Genomic DNA, 24557 nt, shown 5'->3' with positions numbered 1-24557 from the left:
CAAGGCCATTGAATGGTGTGCAGAGGATTTTGGACAAAGTCTTAAAGGAAAAGGCTTGGTGGGGATTTTCAGGGGACAGTCTGCTGCCAAGGAGAGCGGCACCAGCCTGAAGCCGGGGCTGTCCCCCAGCCTTTGTTCCTGGGGGTGGTCGGCTTCCTCCGCCCGGCAGGGCACAAAGAGCCTTTGGGAACTGGCCCAAAACTGAGGAGTGGCAAAATGCACTTAGTTCCCCTGCCTTTGTAAAAGGCATGTCTGGATGCCAAGGGAAGTTTCCATATCCTGCTGCCTTGTGTTCTCTGGGGCTCGTCTGGGACCTGCTGTGCCTCCAAGTCCCCCGGCTGTGACCGGAGTCTGGGAGCTCTGCTCCTTCCTTTATACAGGGTGGAGAAGACAACGGTCAAGTGTTCTCAGCTTTTCTGGCTGATTTGTGCTCATTACAAAGCTGGCTGCCTGGGCCAGTTTTCTGACGTGGGTTGGGTGTCCTGGGGACATTTGCTTTGCTTCTGCTGTGGCTGAGCTTGTTCTGGAGACAGAAGGCTTGGTCAGAAATGTGGGGAAGGTTTTGGAAAGATGGCTCTGAGCTTGAGGATGCCCTCCAAGAAAGACCCAGTCCAGGGTGAGGGGGTGAGTGAGCTGCCTTGCTTAGAAAGCAAATGTAGTGTGGGGAAACACTAAATCCTAAAGACACTAGAGTGTGTTTTAGCTTGAATAAATTGTGAATATTGTCCATAAATTACCTTTTTATCAGGCAAGATGGGTTCTTTGGTCCAGATCCTTTCCTTGTGATTAATCTTGTGGTGAAGGGGTTTTGCCAACACTCAGGGCACAGTATTGGGACAAAAGATAGCACAGGTTTTGTAAAAGGGAACTAAAGAAAATGATACAGATACAGATGATCAAATGACTGTTTATTGGGAATTACTGTTGTGTGGGGAAACTTTTCACAGATTGGTGCAATTACCTGATGTCAAGATGGTGCTTAAGCTGTAAAAACCATCCATAGTGGTACGATGGGCAGCAGATTATGAGGATGAAAGCAGGCTGTCATTAAAATAAAGATGCAATTACAGGAGGTGTTTTAATTTGAGTTTATGCAGCATGAGAATTTGTATGTAAAAAATTCCTACTTTGGGAAAATGTGGGGGTATGTCTTTTGTTAATTTTCTGTTAAGACTTTGCCTTTGGTGTGAGTTCATGTACTGGACCACTTAGGCTGCCTTCTACAAGCACACCTTTCAGGCCACCCAGACAGGGCTTGGGTCCATTAGACTGGAGCAGCTGCAGGCAGCTATCATACTGGATCAGCCAAAAAGCATACTTAATCTTAATCTAATATGAAAATAGCAGTAAGTGAAAATCTGCCATTTGTTTGACAAGAGCATCTCCCAGTCTGCGGAGCACTCCCCTTGATGGCCACGTTTCGTGCAGAAGAAAAGCCAGAGCAGGCAGAGAAACTCTGAAATGTGCTATGTGCTTGATATGAAAAGCATGTGAGGATTTTTTTTCTGTCTCCTGGAAGGAATTAATATAATAGAGCTGCCACCTTTCATCAGTCAGATTTGGTGGCAGCTGAGCTCAGGGACGGTAGCGGAGAGGAGGGCGTGTGAAAGGTGTGGAGAGAACTGGAATTTGCATTGCAGAGGAAGGGATTTTTCTGTGCATCTCCAGGAGAAGTGAAGGGCTGTTCTTTGGTGTTTGCTTCTGTCAGAGACTCTGACAGATTTTGGGCTGGGCTGAGCCTGCTGGGGTGGGCACAGAAAGCATCTGGGTGTGCAGCAGACGTTGCTGCCAAAGAAAACCAAATCCTTTTTTTCTGAGAGCCTGTCAGGGTTATTTAGAGGTGGGTTTGAAATGCACTGCTGTTTTCCCTGCAGTGAGGAATACCTCTCTCTGAACTCTTCCCTGAGGATAGGCTACACTGCCGAGTAGGAGGGAAACATCCCAGCCTGAGCTCACATCTGAGTGTGTCTGAAACACAGTGGAGCTGACACATTTCAGCAATCTAAGGGGAACTCTAGTGCAGAATTTGGTATTCTACGTATATAATGTCCTACATACAGTTTTACAACCTATATATTCAGATTTTTTTTTATTGGAGATGTTTATGTACAGTGTCTAGCACACTAACATTTGCTCTTACTTGCTACAGCCATAACTGTGCTGGATACTGAGTGCCCCTGCTCCTGCTTGCCCAAGTCTTGACCTTACCAGTATACAAGAACCCCCTGGGCAGGGATGAGGATCAGGGGGTCTCACTAGGGGCCACACAAGCAGAGGACTCTCAGCAACTCACCAGAGATTACACATCCTCAGGTCCTGTCCCAGCAGGACATTTGGATAGGTCCTGCAGGGGATTTTGGATTTGGTGGCTGCCCTGCTTGCCCCTGTGGAGCACTGGAGCTGCTGCTCTGAGACACATTTCTATTGAGCTGATTTTTATATTGGCTCAGTCTTGGCATGTCTGAGGCTCCTGTGATGGAGCTGCCACAGCTTGCTGTAGGCATAAACCTGCTGTTCTCCTATGGCTGCCCCCAGGATTTTTGGCTGCATAGTAACTACCTGCAGTTCTCAGGACACATCAAGCCTCTTTCTGTCCCTTTACAAGAGTTTCTCTTACCCACAGAGAAGCAGAGCTGAGCCACCTCAAGAAAAAATGTGACTGATTTGAATTAAGGAGAAAGTGGAGAAAGCAAGTGTTTGGTTTTCTTCCTGAAGTTTTTTGGAAGATGTCTGGGACATTGGGACATTCCACCAGTGAGTGATAAAATTAACAAGCATTGAACTCATCTCTTGTTGTCAGTGTACACCTTGAGAAGGAGCTTGAACAATTCTGTTAAAACTGCACCACTGCAGATAGAGCTAAAGACAGGGAACTGGATCTGCCCACTTGTTTGTGCCACAGGTTTCTGTCATCCCTATGACATATCCTGAGGTCCTTGGCTTTTTTTTAGGAAGCATTTACCTATGCCAAATCCCAAGGTTTTTTCTCCAGAGGGGGTTGTACAGGGAGAATCAGAAATCAGGTGCAGACCTGGGGATGTGTTTTCTCTCTCCCAAGCACTTTGAGTGATCTGATATGATGGGGAAAGGGTCTCTGTCAGCCTCAAACAGGATAACTGGTGTCACCTGGCATATGAGGCTAAAGAAAGGGGAGAGGTGGGAGACAAAGGTTTTGGTGTGAGGGTGACTGGGTGGGGCTGTCTCACTCCAGATAGCAAACCCAAGGTACTGACCCCTGTTTGCCTTTCCCCTTCTTGCTACTCAATGACAGCATCTTAAAAACATTCTGCAAGTGTTTTGGGGTATGGGCTGGTTTTATGTATGCTATTGTAATCTGCACAGTGCCTGGCACAGAGGGCTCAGATCCTGATAAATCCTGGGGCCCCCAGGGTGGATGTCCAAGATTTCCTCCTTTGGCGTGGGGACTGTCAGATGGAAGGTGCTACCTGATTTTTCACTGTTGAATCTCTTGTCCCTGCATTTTTGATTGTTCCTTTGCCTGGACAGTATAAAAATGAGAAGAAGCTCTGTTCCCTCCTCCCAGTGTAAAGCATTATTCAGAAGCTTCCATTCCCTCCTCCCAGTGCAAGGCATCATCCACAAAGGGGTGAGCATTACAATCATCCAATTTCCCACCTCTAAACCAACCAGTTTTGACTGAGTATTTGCTTGGCATTCACACACTGAACAAGAAAATATGGTCTCTGAGCCTCTTGTTTGAATGAATCACCTTGTGAGTAAGGGCCACTGGGTCTCAGACTGCAACTGGCAATTCTCCTGATAGAAAATCTTATTTTAGTGAAAAACCTCAAACATGGGGATCTTTTTATTTGAAGCCTATCAGCATCCCATCCTTCCACCCCTTGCAATTTTAGCTGAGATAAGCCAGGTCTCTGGAGTATATTGTGTTCAGAGTGACCTTCAGGGAGCTGGCGCCACGACCTCGGTGCCGTGCCCCGAGCAGATCTCTCTGCACCTGCCAATATCACCAGGAGTCTGCTGTGCACAGCAGAAGGTGTTGCTTCTTGGTGGACCTGGCAATTGGTTTGAAACCTCCTGTTCAATCTGAATTTCAATCTGGCATTGAATGTGGGGGTTTTTTTTTTGCCTGGTTTCTAAATGGATCAAATCCTTCATTTTCTTATTTTGTCTGGTAGGCATTTTTGTACTGTGTACATTTGTGAAGACTGGCTTTCTTATAGATTGCCCTTCTCTTGCTATCTCATCACTGCAGTTACTGCAGACCTAGTCAGTATTTTTGATTCATGGTTGCATAAAAAAAAAAAAAAGTTATTCAGGACAGGACACTGGCAGAACTTTGACATGATTTAGGAGCATTTGATGATTTCTTAGTTATTTAACCTGAAGAAAGTGTTAAGCCTGTCCTCCCACCACTGTACATGACATAAATGAAAAACTGGGGGGAAAAAAGCAGCTAGAGAGCCACTCTTCTGCAGATGGCTAACATACATGAAAAGGATTTTCTATTATGTCTTTGCTTAATTTAAGTAAAGGTAACATTACTAGCAGGTAGTACCTGGCTGGCATTTACATCTGTCAAGCCTAAATGAGAGTAGGGTGTTTGTGAAGTTGAGTGATTTAACATACCAGTCTTTTCTCAGCTGTCATCTATTTCAGGAATTTCAAATCTTTCTAAATTCAACTTTTCTTCTTCTTGTTTGGCTTCAGAGTGGGGGAAATTTTTACTGGAATAAACAAGTAAGTAATTTTAGTAAAATCATACTGGTGGCAGGGGGGAAAAGGTGAAGGAGAATAGAGTAACTAACTCAATGAAATATTGACATGGATAAGTGAAAGAAGGAATAAAAGGGAGAGAGAATATGTGATTATCCAGCATCCCAAATGTGCAGTGTTAACAAAACTTTTCATGTCAAGAGAGATGGTTAGCAATTGGCTTGGTATGTCAGGATTAAGAGCAATTGCTCAGCCTGCTGGGAAGCCTCACTGCTCAGGTGATGGAGCGAGAATTTCCTATTTATTCAGCAGCTTCCCTGTGAGCCAGGGAATCAGGTCCTAGTGTCAGGCTCGGGCAGAGAGAGTGGCAAGTTCTCTTTCCAAAGTCTGAAAGAGAATTTTTTCTAAAAGCTGATTCTGCATGGTGGAAGCCAGGGTGAGTGCTGCCCTTGCACACAGTTCCTTTTTCATGGGTCCCTTAGGAGGGAATGACAACTCACAGCCATTTGGAAGAATGTTCTCATGACTATTCCAGATGTTTCCCTCTCACATTGAGCTCTTACCAGTTTCCACGACTCTCTCCTTGTTTTCTCCTTTTCCTCTTCCCTTTTCTGCCTTGTCCTGAACATTAAGCAGCAATTAGTGTGATCTGAGCTCTTGCAGTGGCACAATACCAGGAAACTGGATAGTGTGCAATTCCCACTGGTGGATTTACTGCAGTCACTTGGTGTGGGCGAGGATAGGATGAGCTGTTGGTGACTAATCACATTTCCTCAAGGGCCTGGACTTTTCTTGAAGGTCTTTCTCAAGGCTAGGCTCATCTAAGGAACTCCTGATAGCTTCTTGACAGATCACCTGTCTGGCTGCTTATCTGCTGCTGAGCTGGGAATCCCAGGTGGGATTAAGCACCCTACAAGGCAGAGTCACCAAAATTCAAAGACATTGATTCACACTTGTGGATTGCAATGTGCTTTTCAGAGGTACAGGCCTTTGAAGAAGCAACAACAATGGATTTTGAACTGTTTTCAAGGAATAGGTGAGAGAGGAACCATGCCAGTTTTAATCCACAGCAGCTACGGTTTTACTGTTGGGTGCCAGACTAGCAGCTGGAGAATGCTGGGGAGCATGTTGAGCTTTGATGTTTCCAAATTGTGGTCCTGGGGGATTTCACTGTAACCAAAAATGTTTGAAGTGCTGGCCTCTTGCCACAGTTTAGGATGAGGAATGTTTCTGAAAACCTTCACAGATCTGTGTGGAACTGGAGTGCATTTTTCCCATGCAATCCCAGGCAGGACTGAGACGGATGTACCATGGAATTGTATTACTGTCTTAGGACATCTCTAATTCACAACCCCAGGGCAACAGCAAAATACTAAGCACCAGATTTTCAGGATGTAACTCTAACTGAATATCTCATTCTTATTGTCTTGGGAAAAAGGAATATCCAATAGTTCATATTTCTAAACTGTAACATGATTTCCAATCCCTAGATTTTTATAAAGTGTAAGAGTGACATGAATTTGGTGTGTGTATATACATCTCTGCATCTTTACATGCAAAAAGTACTGCAGAAATGTGGGGTTTTTTTTCCTTTTTTTAAATTTGTTTGTTTTGTTTTGGTTTTGTTTTGTTTTGGTTTTGTTTTTAATAAGGCAGTGATGTGTCTCCTGTTAAGGTGGCTGTAAAAGTAAAACACAGAATACAAGCCATTAGATTAGCTGTAATTAACATGATTCTAATTTTGGCCTGAAAGAAATTAGTGTAACAGCTGAGGGAAAAACAGGGGTCCTGTTTTGTTGTTCTTCAGTGATGATTAGAAATAAATTGCTCACTGATATCCATTAGGAAACTGTGAGTTCTGGAACTCATGAAATATTATCAGAGAAGAAACTCTGTCACCCATTGATGTTGGAATGCCTTTATTCAGAAGGTTCAGTCGGACATTGCCCCTCTCTCTCTTCACAGCCCTTCACCATGCTTTTCCCTTCTCAGCTTCATTTCAGGTCTGTGCCTGCATTTGGCTTGCAGAGCTCTCACCCAGGTCTCTGGGAAGCTTTTCAGCCAAGAAACGGGTTAAAGAGCCAGTTTTGCAGTAGACAATTAGTCTCTTCTGGCAATATCCTAATTAATCCTGTTATTAGGCTTTGCCACTAATTGCTGTAGGAGAGGTCTGGCCCCGATATAAGCCACCCCCTTTGGCGGGGTGCCCCCAGCGCAGCCTGACCCGGCGCTCCCATGGAATTCTGTGCAGGAATTCGCCAGGGCGGATGGCAAGGGGAAATGTGCTGTGACCCTTCCTGGGTTACAAGGGGAAATGTGGTGTGGAACCCCTTCCTGCATGTCTGGGCAGTCCAATTTGGGGGCCATCACCACGCTGTGTGTGCTCGGTGGTGTGTTCCAGCCTCCAGGTGCAGGATGCGCCACCGAAGCCTGCTGTGGATAAAAGGCTTTAGATTAAAAGCCTTGATCACCTCCCGTTAATGCTTCACGCCAACGGGGCTTTTAAAAGATTGTCTCGATGATAAAATGAGTGACCTTCAGATCAGAGGGTTTCAGAAGTGCCAGCTATGCCCTCCTATTAGATTGTTATTACCGGTTAAAATGTCCTGCTATAAATTGGATGAGACTGGGTGTAACAGTGAGGCTGGGTTCATTCCTTCTCCCCAGTCCCCATCTCACCCGGACCACGTTTCTCTTTGTGCTCGCTGCACAACAGCTCACACCTTCACAGTTTCCTGCACTTCTCTCTGAATTTTGCTCCTCGGCGTTTTTAATGTTGTGTAGAGTGCTCCACCATCCAAGGAGCCCGCTTGGGTGTTCACTAAAAGCAACACTCCAGCCTTGTGTGGGTGATGCCGGGTGCCCCTGGCCCATCAGCCAGGTGCAGTGCTTCCCCTGATGAGGCAAAAAACGGGAGAGCATTCTCTAAACAAGGGCAGGAGGCAGGGAAGACGACAAACAAGTGTAACAGTGCTCTTGTGCTGCAAACTGCATGCCAAACAGGAACCTCTTGTTTTTCAGGAGCTGCGTGTCCTTGAATTGACTGTGCTCACCTCTCTTGCTGAGCCCTTCCTGCTGAATCACACAACCTCACCTGGATGTGCTGTGTGTGTGATGCAGCAGGGAGGAACAATGCTGGGTTCAAGGGGGTCTCTGAAACTGCACTGAAACTATTCTGAACTAAGCAGAGTGACAGGCAAGTCTGAAAACCCTGTTTGTTGCTTCTGATACGGGAACGTTTGGACGACAAGTTGTTATCAATAATTTTAATAAGGTGCCTGTGAACAGTAACAGAATTGATGCACAGATGGTGAAAATCCTCCCAGAAATGGCTTTTCAGTTCAAGGGAGTGACTCTTCCTACTCCTACTCACTGATTAACACTGGGTTGGTGAGTGTGCTACAGACCAGGGGAGAGAAACTCCTCATGAGATGAGGCTGGCAGGGTTTGGTCCAGCTTGTGCATCCCATCTCTCTGCTGGCCTTTGCAGCTCACCTTTCTGCATTTACTGCTGAGCTTTATGGGCTTGCAGAATGATTTCTGGAGCTCTTTCAGATCAATACACAGTAGAGGTCCCTCTCTGGAGGGCATGTTCTGACATGATATTACCCTGTCATCGGTTCTTTTCTCAGTTTATAGCTTGCCTTAATATTTAAATGGGTTTCTTGCTGCAGTGCTTGTGCCCCGTTTACCCAAATAATCTATAACTCAATGACTTCTAAATCCACTTCACAAGTTGTTATATTCATTATAAATGAGTTGTAGTGCAACCTGCATCTCAAGTAGACATTCTCATCTGGAGGTCTGTGCTGAGATCCAGCAGGAGCAGCGAATATATTAAACCCATAAAACCCCCAAGACATCCCATACCATACAAAATGAGCTCTAACTACAGACTTTATTCTTCCTTATCACTTCTATTTGCCAGCCATTCAATGGAAATGTATCAAACACACACACACACACACTCTCACCCCAGGCAGCTGTTCCTGCAGCCACAGCACCTCGCCAAGGTTTTGCAAGTGGCTGCACTTCCAGCAAGGCTGTGTGGAGGTGGCTGAGACTGCAGATCCCTGCAGTTACCTGTGTGAGCCTTCAGAGCCTGTGCAGCAAGGAGCCAGCCCAGCAGCATCTCCTGTTGGGCTCCAAGCCTGCTCTCACTGATTTCAGTGGCACCAGGCTCCCTGGCTGCTTTTTCCCAGTTGAAGAGAGGCAGCTTGGTGTTGACTGGCCAAGGATTCAGACATGCCTCTGTGTCTTTGGGGGCTTTATTATTGTCACAGTCAGCTTTATCTGTGCAAAGGCTTTGTCTGGTAGGGTCTTAGCTACTTTTTAATCTCAAATCCTGGCTGATTGCTGTGCTAAAGCCAGCTTCACTCCCAAAACATTGTTTATCTGAGAATCCTCCATAGATGTTGCTTTCAAGATTTAACTTCCCTTTTAACTCTGGTTTTGTGCTGCTGTGGTTTTTTTTTTTGTTTTCTTTGTTTTTTGGTTGGTTGGTTTTTTTGTTGTTGTAGTTTTTGGGTTTTTTTAAACACCATGGAGTAGTAGATTTAAAAAGGATTTTTAAAAGAGGAAATCTGGAGTTTGGAAGAGACTCCATACCCCATTCTGACATTGAACACAGGAGAAATATTAGAACTTGGCAATATTCCTTTGCTTGTAAAATCTGATAGATTTGGATTTGACTGGTTTGCCTTGGATTGAGTAAGAATGTTAATAGTGTATGAAATTCAATGAGCTCTAATGCTATTTAAAAAGTCCTAATGAGAAGGGTGCTTTTGTGTCAAATTCTATTGGTTTTTTTATTTCCTTTTCTGCCTTCCGTATTTGAAGAGCACTAAAAATATTTTTAACAACTAAGGAGGAAAATAGACTTTTGTCTGAAGGACCTATGGGAGTAGAGGACTCTGGGGGAAGGCAATGGAATTTATTTGGTTGGTAGCTTTTACTGTATAGATTTATTCCTCTGTGAACCATTAAACTGGGGAGTTTGCTTGGCTTAAAGCTGGGGCTAATTGGGATCTGAGTTACTGACTGGCTTCCTTCTCTTCCCAATCAAGAGTCATTGTCTTTCCTGCCTGTTGAGACTTTTGTGTGATTTACTGGAAAGTATCAGCTTAAAGGACAAAGAATTGAGATTATAATTTTGTACAGTGGTGGGTTTTTAAGTGATCCTTAGATTAAATGCAATATTCCTGTGTATAACAAATGGTAAAATCTTGTGCATTTTGGTTTTGGTTGGACACACAGTTTCTTAAAAAAAAAAATCCATGAGGGGAAAAAGAAAATCCCTAAAGTGGTATTTTTTAATCCAAGTAAAAATATTTAGTTTGTTGAACTGAACTGAAGCTTCTTGTTTTGAACATTATTAGATTGGGTCTGTCTGTGTCCTAAAATCACTGCCCACAGCACAGACTTGGCTCCTTTACTGATCTTTCTGCTTTGACTGGGTTTTGCTCCTACAGAGGCATCATAGGAGATATATGCTTGGTATGGAGCCCAACTCACAGAAAGGATAAGAGCAATGAACTCTCAAACATCCATTTGTAGTAGGCACCAAGGACCATAAGCTGATGCAGTTGTGCCAAGCAGCCTTGAAGCAAGCTGTTTCTAATGATGTTAAAATAAGATCTTTCATAATTTAAATAATCTTTGAACTTAAATTCTGAAAAGAACTTTGATACTTTAGCTTTTTCTCCAGCCTGGAGAGGAAAACAAACATCCAGTGATCAGAATTCACTATGGAATATTAAATCTGATTTTATTGTTTTGTTTTAATACTACACATACAAGCAAAATTGATCAAGACCTGATGCTCCTGAGTTATATCTTATACAATTTTATGACTTTTCAAAAAATATTTTCAAACATTTCTGCTCCAAAAGCTTGACAGGTCCCTGCACAGAAAGCCTTAGGACATGGAACTCCAAATATACTGTTTCATTCATTCTCACTAGCCTCTTAAAAACTAGTACTCATTTTATGCCAACAGACAGAAGAGCCTTTTTCTAACTGCAATAAATCTGATGACAATTTACTTTTTATTAAGTCTTATGTAATGCACTGTTTATCTCCTGGATAGAATTTCTTTTTGACTTCTGACTTAGTTGGAAGCAGAAACAATTACTCCTGCAGCAGGGAAAGCTGCTCCTTCTGCAAGTGCTCCCAGCCCTGTGCTTGCCTCTGCTGCTCTGTGTGGATGGGAGGTAAGCACTGGTCTCAAAGGCTTCTACACCAGCCAAAAGCTGGGCTTTAAGTTGTGCTAGGTCTGGTGTGCAGATTTAGCCAAACCACCCAGAAATTCCAGTTTGCATCTTCCCAAAGGCTGCCTGGGCTGAGTCCCAGGGCAAGGAGATGCTCTGCTTCAGCTGCAGCTGAAAACTTCACCTTGTGGTCCTGAAGATGTTTGCTCAGCTAAATCTTTCCTAGAATAAAGCAAAAATGGATCTGAGTCACAAAGCCTGGCTGGTGCAGAGCCCAGCCAGGTCACTGGTGGGACTGGTGTGGCCTCCACTGTTATCTCCAGAAGGGAAGGAGGCTCAGCATCTTGCACAGGGCAGCCTCAAAAACCTCCTGTGACACTGCTCATAGCATCATACAAAGTACCAGCCATCAGCAAATAATCTTTGCCAGTTGTGTCCAATAGTGGTTTCAAATCCATTGCTTGTTTTCTCTTTTCAGAGTTTCTGCTCTGGTTTCCCGAAGGAGAAGTTGTAAAAAACCTTGCAAAAGGCAGATCTTGCAGTATAATGTCTCTTCCTCTTTGAAAAGGATCAAGTCCCATAAATCCTGCACAAGAGCTTGGTCTTTGCAATCATCTAGTCCAGGCTACAGACCTAAGAAACAAAAAATAATCAGCTCAGGCTGTGGATGCCTCATCCCCAGAATTAATTGTTCAGGTTTTTGTCATTATCTCTTGGCTCTTTTGCAGATATTTTTTTCCAAGTTCATTTAAGAGAAATCTAAAAAAAGAAGCCTTCATTGCAGTATCAAACATATTTCTGTATACATTACAAAAATACCTCTCTGTATAGTTCAAGGATGTATCACTGTTCTATTAACTGTGTGACATCTGCATATTGGCACAGGTTTCATGCCCTGGCTGCTCTCGAGGGACTGTACCCCTGTTCTATTGCTGGTACAGCCATTATTCCAGGGTAACTGGTGCACAAGGGCAGTGTTATATTAAGTGCAACATATGCTAGAAATCAGAAATGGAAATGCCTCATCATTGCAGTAAGAGCACTAAGCCAAGGCTTAGTTAGCAGCTGGGACTCAATATAAAAATAGTAAACCTGGGTGAGAAGGGCTCATAGGAGAAAAAAAAAAGGCAATAAAAGAAGAAGGAACTTCTAATTTTAATTTTTAAAACCCACTGGGGAAAGCATTCTTGCTTGATTTTTCATCAACATAGAAACAATGATAATAAGAGTCCTGAAATCTTCAATGAAAAATCTCAAGGGTTTTGGCTGAATGGTCTTGTTCTCTTCTGAAGTGGTTTTTAATTTCTGCCTTTCATCAAACCTCAAGTTTGAGCAAAAAAGGGAAAACTTCTGAGATGAAACTTCTACAACTTTTCAAGTTTTGTTTGTATTTTGTTTGTTGTTGTTGTTTTTTTTTTTTTAATTTTTGCCACAGTTGTTTGTAGAGCGTATCAATATTACTGTTAGCTTTTTTTTTTTCCTCCTGGAAGAAAAAGGTAAATATATTCCAGAAGAATATGTTATAAATCTGTGTTACATCACAAAGGAAAACATCTTCACTAAAAAAAGTAAATACATTCCAGAAGAATATCTTATAAATCAGTATCATCTCACAAAGGAAAATATATCTTCATTGGTCTTGAAATAACTCAGGAAACCTAGAGGCAGGGACCCAACTGCACTGCCACCAGACTGGATGTGGAGCAGGGCTCTGGCATGGTGAGCACAGCAATAATCTCCTTTGCTCTGTAGGGAGACACCCAGCCTCATAACTTGGTGATATTCAAGGTGTTTTCCAACCTTAATGATTCCATGATTCCCAAAAGGCTCTAGAGGCAGAGTGCTGTGTGCTGTGCTGCTCCACCTGGGGCCCCTTTCTGTGAGTCTTCATCCAGACTGGATGAACTTCTGACCTTAAATCCTTGAAGGTATCTAGGTGGTTTTTGTGTAGACAATTTGGAGAAAATTGTGGGTTTTATTAAACTGTTCAGTCAAGGGACCAAAGTAGGGCAGTGGTTCTTTGCTTGAGTTTTAGGTATTTCTTGAATCTCTGTCCTTCTGTGCTTCTCAGATGTGCCCCCTCCTTTTCAATACTTGAATCTACTCACAAATCCTCTCCCAGAGCTTTGATGCTTTATGGGAAATACAACACATTTGAGGACATGGCACTGTAGATGAATGAACAGGAAAAAAAAAGAAAAGGGAACTAGACTTCCTATCAGGATCTACAGCTTCTATTTTTTTTTCCCAAATACTTTTTAAAAAGAAGTTTTTAGGGGAAAAATTGTCATTGACTGTAAAATTCGAATGAGTGGTAGTGCCATTAACATTTTCCAGTTGAAATTCTGTTTATCTGTTTCTGCCGGCCTGCTGGCTCTCTGTTCACTGATTTAAAGGATATGCCATGGCTGGTGAGCAAACTCAGATGCCTGACTCTAGTGCTGGCCCTTTCCATTGGGCTCAGGAGTCCCTGGTGTTTCCATGTTGGGATATTTGTCTGCCTGTTCATTCAAGTGTGATCAACAGTGCAACTTCTCTGATAGATTTGGAAGTGATGCTTCACTGCAGCACCAGTTTGTGGGCCCAGACTTTATTGCTATAGCTGTTCTTGTGCAAGCTGAATGGGCTGATGATATTGTTTGGTTTCCTTTCCTTCCTTGTGTCTACAGCATTCACACTCGTTTCACAGCACTACTGCTTCTTCCAATACATATCTAACAAAAAAAGTCCATAGACTTGCTGGATCTGACCAGAGCTGTGTGGACAGTGTTGGTCTGGCTCCTGCTGATCAGTGTCACTGTAAGAAACCAGGTGTTAATTGAGGGTAGGGAAGAAAATCTTTCCTAAGCACGCTGGAAAAGCTGCCTTGACAAATTTCTGTTCAGAAATGTGGCTGGAAACACAGATTTACTGTTCTAGATGGTACCTGCAGCCCACACACCTCACCTGGAACCTCCTCAGCCAGGTCTGTCCTGTGTCACACGGGACCTGTAGCCCGAGGAAGGCTGAGAGCACAAACACCCCTGCAGGTCTTGTAAGCCTCCTTGCAGCCTCTGAGAGAGGCACTGGTGCAGCAGTGGCTTCTGCTGCTGGTGGGGCTGTCACAGATGTGCACTGCTCTGGATCCTTCTACTACAGCTTTCACAGAATCACAGAATCACAGAATAATGAGGTTGGAAGAGACCTCTAAGATCATCAGGTCCAACCTGTGCCCTAACACCTCAACCAGACTATAGCACCAAGTGCCATGTCCAGACATTTTTAAACACATCCAGAGATGGTGATTCTACCACCCCCCTGGGAAGAGCATTCCAGTACTTTATTATTCTTTTGGGGAAAAATTTCTCCCTAATATCCAACCTATACCTTCCCTGATGTAGTCTGAGACTGTGTCCTCTGGTTCTTTGCTGTGGGGATCCTATAAAAGCACTCCTTGAGGGAGCTCCTGTAGCAGCAGAGGGCAGTAACTTTGGGAATTACTTCAAGGATGCCCTAAAAAACTTCCACCATCCTGCTGTGTGGCATCAGCACAAAGAGCAGCCAATGATTTGTCTTGCTCCATCCTGAATTTGCAGAAAACTCTGTTTTACCAGCCCAACTCTGTTTCATCAGCCCAGCCTGCCAGGCCTTTGAGAAGCTGATGGCTGAGGGAGGAAATGAGGCACACCAAGACTGTGCTATTGTGGTGGAGTCATGACCTTGCTGACCTCTGGCCCCCAGCTCACACAAACAATATTGTGACCAAATCAGGCTACAGCCTTCAACAGATGGAGAATCAATACAACAGCACTGAAGGATAATATATTGATTTCGTTTAAACAGCCAGGAAAACCCAGAATACACCAGTTATAAAAAACATGTTCTGCCCTCTAAGTTGACCTCTTAGAAAATTTGAACAGAGCTATGTAAAAAGTGAGAGAGAGACAGAGGAGATGCTCATCAAATTAGGAGAAGAAATTGCCTGAAAATGGTATTTGGGAGACAGAGTTAGACAATTTTTAAATAATAGAGTTGGAAACACAATGAAAATAGCCCTATCAAAATAGAATATATGTGACAGAATTTTTATAAAGCTTCACAAGGCTTCTGCAAATATAATATGCAAGCTGGGAATATTGGATTCCAAATAATGAAAAGCTCCCAGTCAAGCTCCATCTCATTGCAATGAGCTGTAGTGGCTTTGGGCAGATGCTAAGAGGTTGCAAGAAAGTGCTTAAGCAGTCTTACATAAGAGATAAATGTGATGGATCCACGTGTAATAGAAACACTTTTGGGATAAAAAGAATCTCCCATAAAATCACAGTAGAGGCAAAGGTGGAAGCTGTGATGGATTCATCTGTGTCTGCTGCAAGAACTACAGCATAAGAAAACAATCTCAGGCTAGGTAGTGAGTAGATTAGAGGATCAAGGATGTTTTGCATTTGAAAACCAAATGCAAGGTTAGAACTGAAAAGTTAGAACTGAAAAAGGAAGATTCTTGCAGAAAATATCCTGTGGGCTTAGGATCCAGCTGCTCTCCACAGCTGCACCTGTGACCTTTCCACGTGCTGAAGGGGCATTTGCAGGTGCACTCCTACCAAAAGGTGAGATTCTGCTGCACACACAAGGCCTGACCCTCATCCTGGGTATGCAGGCATGGGCTGCTGTGCACCCATGAGAGGTCTGGATTTTCACATCACACACAGTTTGCTGCAAGGAGAATTTTAGGCAGAGAGCAGCAGCAGAGCACCTCTGTAATGGTCCTCCTGGTGTGTGCACACACACAAGCACACTTAGACACTCCTGTGATGAACTGAGACCTGCACAGGCTGCCCCTCCCTCTGACTGCACAGTTACCCATTCCTAGCCCAACACAACATGTGGTGCACTCTACTTTTTCATAGAATACTTCCCAAAAATAAAATGGAAAGTTTAATCCTCCCTCTCAACACTTTTTTTTTTTAAACCTTTGCAAATGATGTTTCTTTCTGCTGTAATTTAGGATCTGTATAAATATATTCTGCTGCAAAGGGTGATAATTACCACACCCACACAATTTTATAATACACACATCTAATTGTAGTACAGTTATTTGTGGCAGCCAGGCACTGAAAATATACTTTTAGTGTATGCCTCTAAGCAATGACAAAAAGTCTTTTTACTGCTACCTGAATCTATACTTTCAGGGCATTTCTCTTTCACCTCACTAATCTGCTTTTAGATTTTGCTCTTTGTGTGGCTTTCAAAACTTCCCCTCTGCAATTAAAAATATAGGTAATTAGTAGGGACATAAAAAGACTCTTTAGGAATGTCTTGTCAGTGTGTCACAGTGCCTTGTGCAGATGCCCAAGCTGAATCCAAAAAAGGTGAAGGACTTTCCCATTGGTACAGCAGAAGGAAATATAGAAATTGCTCTTTCTTGTGGGTCAGTCTGGTCAGGGCACGACTTTGGCCAAGGCAGGGGGGATGGTCACGGTCTATTTCTATCCTTTTATAGATGTCTTGCCAAAGGAGAAGCCAGGTCCTCCACTCCCTCTCTTTTCTAAGAAGCAACAGCATTTTCCACAAGTCACCCTACTCCCAGAGGTTTTATCTGCATTGTCCAACAAACCAGTGCCATGGTTTGCTCTCACATCCTGATCTCTTGATTGCCAGCACCCCATGAATGTCAAAAAGGCCGTCGGAGGCAATCAGCTATTTCTCTTCGAATGTAAATCCCAGTATTGTTCGGGAACCCTTGCTGCAGGGGCTGTTCCCTACAGGCAGTCCCTGCACTTACCTTGTCTCTGAATTCACTCCTGATCTACCCAGCCTCTCCCTGCATGTGCCCTTGAGGGGCAGCTCATTCCTAAATCGCTTCCCTAAGCCTGGATTTCTCAGAACTTGAACCGGGATTTGCTGGAGAGAGAAGCCTGAGCCTGAAGTGCTCACTTCCTCGTGTAGTTGTAGCTCCCCAGATTTAGGATGCCTGAAAGGATTATGTGCTGTTGCCAGAGGCCTTCATCATCCAAAAAGTGAGATATCCTTACTGCTCACCTTTTGCAAGGGAAGAGGACATCCAGTGCAGTCAGAGAGAGCTTTGGGTCCGATCTCCAGGGGTCCTGCCTCTGGAAATTTTGAAGTCCAGACAGAAAACCAATCCCAGACATAATTAGACAGAGTCCTTAATGAGTCACAGAGTCAGAACTTGCCTCTGCTTGATGGAGGAGACAGAAGGAAATGTTTGTGACACCTAGGGTGAGACATCTGGGGGATGTGAGCTGTGTGCAGTGTCAGGGATGCTGTGGGGTGACTCAGGCTGGGTTTAGCAGGCAGAGCAGTGCCTCTCTGCTTCTTTGGGACATTCACCCTCTTGAGGTTAAGCTGCAGAAATTTCGACTGCAGAGCGGAAAAAACACAGTGCAAAGGCAGAGTTTCAGAGTTGGGCACAAATGTGGGATTATGGCAGAAGGAGTAGGGCTGGGGCAGAGGCTAGAAGGGGGCAGGGACAAAGCTGGCAGGGAAACTGTTTGCGGCAGCAGGCAGCAGCACAGGCTCCACATGGTGCCAGGATGTCAGAGCATGCCCTGAGCCTTATCTGTGGATCTCTGCATCTCAGCTTTGTGGGTTGGAGCAGGCCTTGGCCAGTCTGCAGCTCCTTCTGTCCTTGGGGTGTTCCCTTTCACCCTGTGGAAAGAACTCTCCTTGAAAACAATGCAAAGGCCCTTAGTTCTCAAAGGTAGTGAAATGGTTTGAATGTACCCTGCTCCCTCTGAGTGGACTCCTGTGGCATTACAGAGGTGATTACACCCTCTGGCAGTGCAGAAACTCTCTCTCCTCTGCCCTGCAGCACCTGTGGGACCTGCAGGAGCCCTGGAACTTTCCAGCCTGGTGGCACTGTCAGGAGCCCCCTGCCCTTGTGGCACCGTGCTGTTCCCTGAAGGGCAGCCTGCACCTCTCCAAGGCTAAAGCAGGGGCAGGACCAGGCTGCCAAGGTTCCAGGGGCACAGCTGCAGCCTCCTGTCACAGCTTGTTGTCGGGAGGCAATTAGTCTAATTGTCTAATTTGAGGGACCGGGTGCAGATGCCCCTTGGGACCTGACTCCACTCTGGGCCCTCTGACCCTCTCTAGACTGGATTTCACCCTGAATTGTCCATGTCCTCCTGTCCTCATTTCTTCTCTTCCTCATTTCTCCTCTCTCTGGGTTTCTGGAACATATCCAGCATCAGCCCCTCCAGTCCCTTCACCCTTTCATTCTTCCAGCACTTCCTGAAACCAATTTTCAAATCAGCTCTAAATGTGAATCTTTTCTCATGGATCTCCACTGCCTATCTTATCTATCCCATGACTGTGAGCATTAGGAATTTATGGAGGTATCACTAAAACCCAGCCCTGAGGACTTTTGTTGCACAGTCACACAACAAACTCCCAAAACCACCAGCCTGGCCCAGCATCCCCCACTGTCTCTCCAATACAATGACAGTAATAACTTTGTAGTCTAGCTGTCTTCATTGATTCATTTGGATCATTTTTAAATAATCTTGCTCAGCACCTTTTTCAAGTCCTGGCTGATATTGATTAGAAAATCTGGAAAACATTAGTTCATTGGAGGTAAACAAATATGAGAGAAGTCTTGAAGAGAAATATGTCAGAGACATAGAAAGATAGGTCAGGTATTGATTTTTGTCTGTCTCCATGCCAAGGTGAGCCAGGCTACACTGAATGAACAGCTGGAGACGTGAGGAGACTGCAGAGAGTCCCTGCTTTAGGGGCTGTTACCCTGGGAGCAGTGTCACAGCACAGATTGCAGCAGGGTCTGGACTCTGGGATGCTGTGGCTGTTGCTCAGTCAGAAAGGTGGCACAGCCCTTGGGGAATACAAGCAGATGTCTTCAAGGCAACTTTCCTACAAAGCTCGGATGGATTTTTTTTTTTTTTCTCTTTGAGAAGATGCTGTTCCTCCTTCTTTGGGTCTGATCTGACAGATGAATTTGGGGAATGCCAGTTACCCAAATGTGGTGCCAAGTACCACTGAGCCTTGTGCAGTGCAAGTGCAGAGCTGCCCGGTGCTGGGAGGGTTTAATCTCAGCAAGGATAAGTCTGAAGCAGGCTGGAAAATCTTCCTGGGCAGATATGCAGTGCATTCACTTGGAGTTACATTGCTGTGCTTGTGCTCCAAGACACAGGACCCCAGGTGTCCTGGCTTTCGTGCCTGCTCTGCATTCCTTATAAGTTATTGAGTGATTGGGAATTAAAAATATCCCTGTGAATATTCTGGTTTGACAAGTACAACTACGTGCACAGATAATAACAGAAAGCTTTTATAATGGAAATAGAGATAAAGTTAAAAATCCAGAGCCCTGTTTATTAAAGCTTGGGTTGCACTGTGATGTGTTACTCTTGGTGACTCACCCTGGTGTCACTGGGACCTGCATACTAATGCTGCAGGGCAGGAGGCTGGGCCATGAGCAGGCAAAGATCATTCCAGTTAGGAAGATGACCAAAACCAGCTCTGCTCATGCACTACCTGCAGCTCTGCCATGAATAATGTGCAGAGCACCTAATCTGTATCTCTAATCAGTTTAAAGGCATGACTCACACATCAGGCCCGTGCCAAAAGATGATGAAGGCAGATCTGAATGCTGGGCTGAGAAGTCCCCTCTGAGCAATGGTGGCCCCTGGTCCTGGGGCTGAGCCTCTGAGCCAGTGATGATGCTGCAGCCCCAGTGCTTGGGGCATCTCTGCTGCTATGGCAGGGCAGCACTGTGGTGAGGTCACTGTCACTGTCACTGTCTCCTGCTGGGGCTCTGCTCCTGGCTCCTGGTGGGTGACTGGGAGCCCTGGAGCCTGGAGGGAGCATTTCAGCTGCCAGCTGCAGTGTGCTTTGGAAATGCAACTGCATTAAGAGCGTGTAAGGTCTGAGAGATCCCTTCCTTCTCCAGGTTGAGCTTTGTTAATTTGAAGGAGCAGGTCCAAGCAGCTGAGAGGCTCCCAGTGAATGCAATCTGTACCAGAGCCATTTCTGTGTGCACAGCCCTGGCTATTGCAAGGTGCAAGGATTTGCTCCTCATCATCTTCAGGAGTGGGGAATTGCTGCAACTCTCTTCTGGCTCCTTTCAAAACAGTTCAAACCTGCCAAATCACTAGGGAGGCCTAGGGCTACTGAGCTCCTGTAAGAAATCAAATGAACACTCTCTCTTGAAATGGCAAAGTACCAAAGCTGGTCACTGATAGGGGGGTTCAGGGATCCTTCACTCAGGCAGTTGCATGGGGAAGATGGAGTGGAAGAGATGACAGGAACAAGGGAGACAAGTGGATTCACAGACTGGGACCTGTTATTGAACTGCTGTATACCCACAGGAGTATACTCAGACATCTTCAGGTGGTGCAGGCTCACTGTGGAATATCTTGGCTCCCTCCCTTGTGAGTGCTGCTGCTTTTAACTCTGAAGCTTGCCTCTCTGAGGGGTGTCTGTGTGGATCAGGGCTGGGTGATGCTGATGGAGTGTTGCAATATCTTTCCCACTGAGTGACAGGCAGCATATGAATCATCAACTGGTACTGAAGTGAGGTGGGGAGGGGTATGTGGGGTGGGCAACCATCTCTTTCAGTCTCATTTCTCTTTTGACAGGTCTCCCAGGGCTTGTCACACAAGGCTTGTATAGCCAGGGCCTCACTCTTTGTTTTATCCTGGGAGCAGTAACAGAATAATTGCCTATATAGGATAAGGAAATAAACACCTTGATGTCTCTTGGGAAAAGATTCAAAGAAGACCCCTAAAAAAATATAAAAAAAGAGCTTGTAAAAGCCAGGCATTGCAGCATCTAAATAAGAAGAGCTTGGCCTCTGTTGCCATTCAGCATTTGGTGAGAGCAGGCTGTGGGGCCTGAGGCAGGTCAGCCCCTGGGGCTTAGCCAGGAGATGTCTCCCACCTGCTGTCAGAGCCTGCAAGGGAAATACTGAGGGCTTTGGTGCCTAAGTGGTTTTCTGGATCTGCCTCTTGGCAAAACTTCTGCTTATTTTAGAGCACTTGGGAATTCATCTGCCCTTTTCATTAGTTTCCATTTTGGGCTCCTGCCTTCACCCTGCAATGGGCAGAGGCAGCCAGGTGAAATGGCTGAACTGAATCCATCTGGACCAGGATTTTGTAGGGGTCTCTCATGAAACAAATTGGTTCTCCCATGCTGTTCAGACCTTCCAGCAGTGCTGTATTGAACACATCTTCTGACACACGAGTTCTTACAGGGCTGCTGTGCCACTGGTCTAGAAACTCCCCAGGAGCTGCTGTACCCTCAGCAGCTTCACCCACCAGGGGTGAGAGCAAAGATTGTGACTGCCATTGCCTGAGCAGAAATGATAAATACACAGCCCTCTCCCACTCCTCTGTAGTGACTGATCCTCTCCCCCCACTGTCAACAGGGGGTGGGCCAGGGCAGGGTTGGAAGCGCTGCTGCTGCTGCAGGGCTTGTCCTTGTTTATTCCTCAAATAAACCCTTTCATTTGTCAGCTGGCATTTTGGCCCAGCTGTCTTTCCTTGGAGCTTGGCAGGAACTGAGATAGAAACTTTAGCTTGAAGAAGGGCTCTGCAGGAAGAGAAGTTTGGTGCTGCTGAAGGGTGCTGGGGATTCCCTTTGCAGGCAAAGAAACCCTCACAATACATCAGCCTGCTCCTAATGTTGGAAAACACACCTGCTTAAAAATTTTTGTATAACTTTAGTCAAGGGGTTTTGTTTGCCTTTGCCCCGGGGAAAAAGAATTTTAAGTTTCTTTCCAGAGCCTTGTTCCACCAGGTGGGGTCTGATGAATTCAACACATCAACAGACTGGGAGCAGCCCAAAAGACAAAGGGACACCAGTGGCCATCTATGAACATCTAGCCCAGACTCTGCTACTGGCAGAGTTGGACACATCTCCTCTGGAAGTGACTGATAAGAAAATCAAGGAATGAAGATCCAACTAACATCAGAAGCAAAGAAATCCAGATCTAATAGGGGACCAAATACTAAGAACTACACAACTTGGGACCAACAAACACTGACCCAATTAGTTTCTATGAGTGTTGACTGTATAAAAGATCTGAAAAATCTAGTAAAAGTCATGTGTCATGGAATGATTCTCTCTGCATACCCAGGTTATATATGGATGAGATTATTTCTGTGGTATATCCTGGCCCAGATAATAAAGCAATGCCTTGGCTCTCTAACTTTAAAAAATGTTGTTGGAGGGTTTTTGTTTTTCCTGCAGTTTTGGTGACACTAACAGTTACCTCCTGATGTTCATCTGCTTAGACTTCAGCCTCTTCAGTGGTCAAATGGGAGTAATTTAGTCATTATTTCCAGCAGCAAATTGGCTCCATTAGAGTTCAGCTGACCGATGCTCCAGCTGCTAAAGGGGTGGGAGTGGTGCTGCCTGGCTGCTGTAAATGCGACATCATCTGGGGTCCTGGTTTGCCTTTACATCTCTGCTTTCCCTCTCTGCATCCCTTCCAACTCATCCCTTGGTCTGCTGTGTTTTTAACCTTTTCTCTACCCGTGGTGTCCCTTTCATTGCCATGGGCACTGCCAGGCTGGCAGGTTTGTCAGCTTTGCTGTGTGCCCCTGAGCCCTCTGTCTTTGGGATGTTCTCCTTACAGGCAGTGTGACGTGGGTGCTGCAGATATGTAATTCCCTGTGGCCCCTTTGACTTGTACCCTGCAGCTCCCCTTTGTGTTCACAGCAAGTGGTGAGCCTGGGGGAAGGGGAAAACCCCCCTGCCTTCATGGCAAATTCATGCATGGGCACAGCTACCACCAGGGCTTTGTGTCCAGGAGCAGAAACTCCAGCAACCCTACTGTGTTTTACTGACCATTTGTTAAATCTTTAAACTCCATCTGTTTAGGCTGAAATCCTTTTGATGGCTGGGCATGAACAATTTAGTGTTGATGTTCTGGGATAAAATTGGCTCATTTTGAACTTTGCTGCCCACTGTTCCAGCTGGTAAAGCTTGGACACTGGGTTAGTGACATGTACACAGCTTTGCTAGGGATCATTAAGGGCTGGTGGCCAACACCATCAGGAGAGTCCAACAGATGTGATTTTCTTATCTCTGGCACCCCAAGGCTCTCCCTCTCCATTTGCCTCTCCCTGTGCTGGGAGAGAAGCTCTTTGTTCTGCTGATTGTTTCATTAGGAAATTACAATTCTGTTGTTAAACACTTGTATTTTTCCATTCCCCCTCTACATTTATCTGTGTTTAGTGTTCAAGTTTTTTCCATCCATTTTTTGTCCAAACTGCTCTCCTCTATGGCATATGTTGATGCACAGAAGGGTCAGAGCCACAGGGATCTGATCTTTGAGATGAAACAGTTCAAACAGAATGGCCTCAAACACCTCTGCTCTGAGTGGTTCTGAACAACCTGTGGGTTCAGGGGTGGAAAAGAAACCACCCAGGGGACAAGAAATCGCACTAAGCAAAAAACCAAAACAACCAAAAGTCCTGCTAGAGCTAAACATTTTATAGAGGTTATTTGGGAGATAAAAGCCATTTCACTGTGTATTTGCAAGGTACAAGTGCCAGCAAGCAGGAATGTGGCAGAAGGTGACCTGATTTTGATAACAGCTTTTTCTCAAGCATTTGATGTTTTCACTAGTTATGCTGGGTTTTTTTGTTTGTTTGTTTGTTTGGTTTTGGGTTTTAGTTTGTTAGTTTTTTGTCTTTTCCCTGTAACTCAGGAGGGCAAAAATGAAGCACAGAAATTGGAGATCTGGAGTTTGTGGCAGATCTGGTACTGATCTGGGACTTGACTGTTTTAGCAGAAGGATTAGGTCTTTGAGACCCTCACTGTATCCTCACTGAGGCATGGGGCCAAAATAAACTGGAAAGCATTAAACAGTGAAAATTGGCATTTTACAAGCAAAGAGAGTTATCAAGCTTAAAATGAAATACATAAAGCACACAGATATCCAGAACTCTCTGGGAAAGGAGACTGAGAAAGAAAAGGGATGTTCAAAGTGATGCACCACAAAAAGTGACACACTAAGCTGAATGTGCTGCAGATCATAACACTGTCCTACTAGAAGATCAGCAAAGTCTGAGATGAGTCCTGTCACATCTACTTCCAATAGTCATATTAGCTCTGACAGTGATCCAGAATTTCATGGCATAAATTTAAGCAGTTTGCAGTGAGTGCATATTGCCACTAATTTCAATTATCTGTAATTCAGTGGAGTGGAAAGGACCAATGCCAGTCCTGTGAATGATCTGCTAAGGAGGTTTACAGAATGGGTTTCTGGCCTGGTTGTAGTTTGGTGAAGCACCACTAGAGCAGCACAAGCTGTCACCTGCTGAAAACAGGAATATTAGGCACTGAAAGTCAGTGGCATCTGTGTGAAGTGCCAGGTATAGCAAGGGAGATAAGCTCTGCATTACACTCAGTGCAGTGCAGAGCCATGCTCATGGAGTACTTTATAAGAATTAGGCTTTAAGTGACTCAAATTGGAAACAACAACTGCAAACAACAGCAGTGTTATAAAACTGTCCCTGTATCTGGGTGTTATTGCCATTTAGAAAGGCACACATTCAGAGTAATGGGAAACATCTCCAAATCCCAGGAAGAGTGGTGAAAAGGAGCACTGAGAAAGTGTCAAATCCAACAGCCGTAGCAAGCTGGAGTGGCTGGAGCTCAGCCATGGCATGGGCAGAACTGATGGATTTACTGCTG

The 24557-nt window shown here is 44.9% G+C and overlaps 1 long non-coding RNA gene across 1 annotated transcript in view; it reads left to right on the top strand.

Moving 5' to 3' along the window:
• The first annotated feature begins 516 nt into the window (after positions 1–516).
• Positions 517–24557, top strand: part of LOC136558361 (uncharacterized) — a 34769-nt gene continuing 10728 nt past the window's right edge. Inside the window, exon 1 of the long non-coding RNA XR_010783863.1 lies at positions 517–624. This is a non-coding gene — a long non-coding RNA (uncharacterized lncRNA). The remainder of the gene's footprint in view (positions 625–24557) is intronic.

The sequence above is a fragment of the Molothrus aeneus genome, chromosome 6, assembly GCF_037042795.1.
Source record: "Molothrus aeneus isolate 106 chromosome 6, BPBGC_Maene_1.0, whole genome shotgun sequence".
NCBI classification, from domain to species: domain Eukaryota; kingdom Metazoa; phylum Chordata; class Aves; order Passeriformes; family Icteridae; genus Molothrus; species Molothrus aeneus.
Note: the sequence above shows the minus strand (reverse complement) of the source record. Positions and strands in the feature narration are given on the sequence as shown.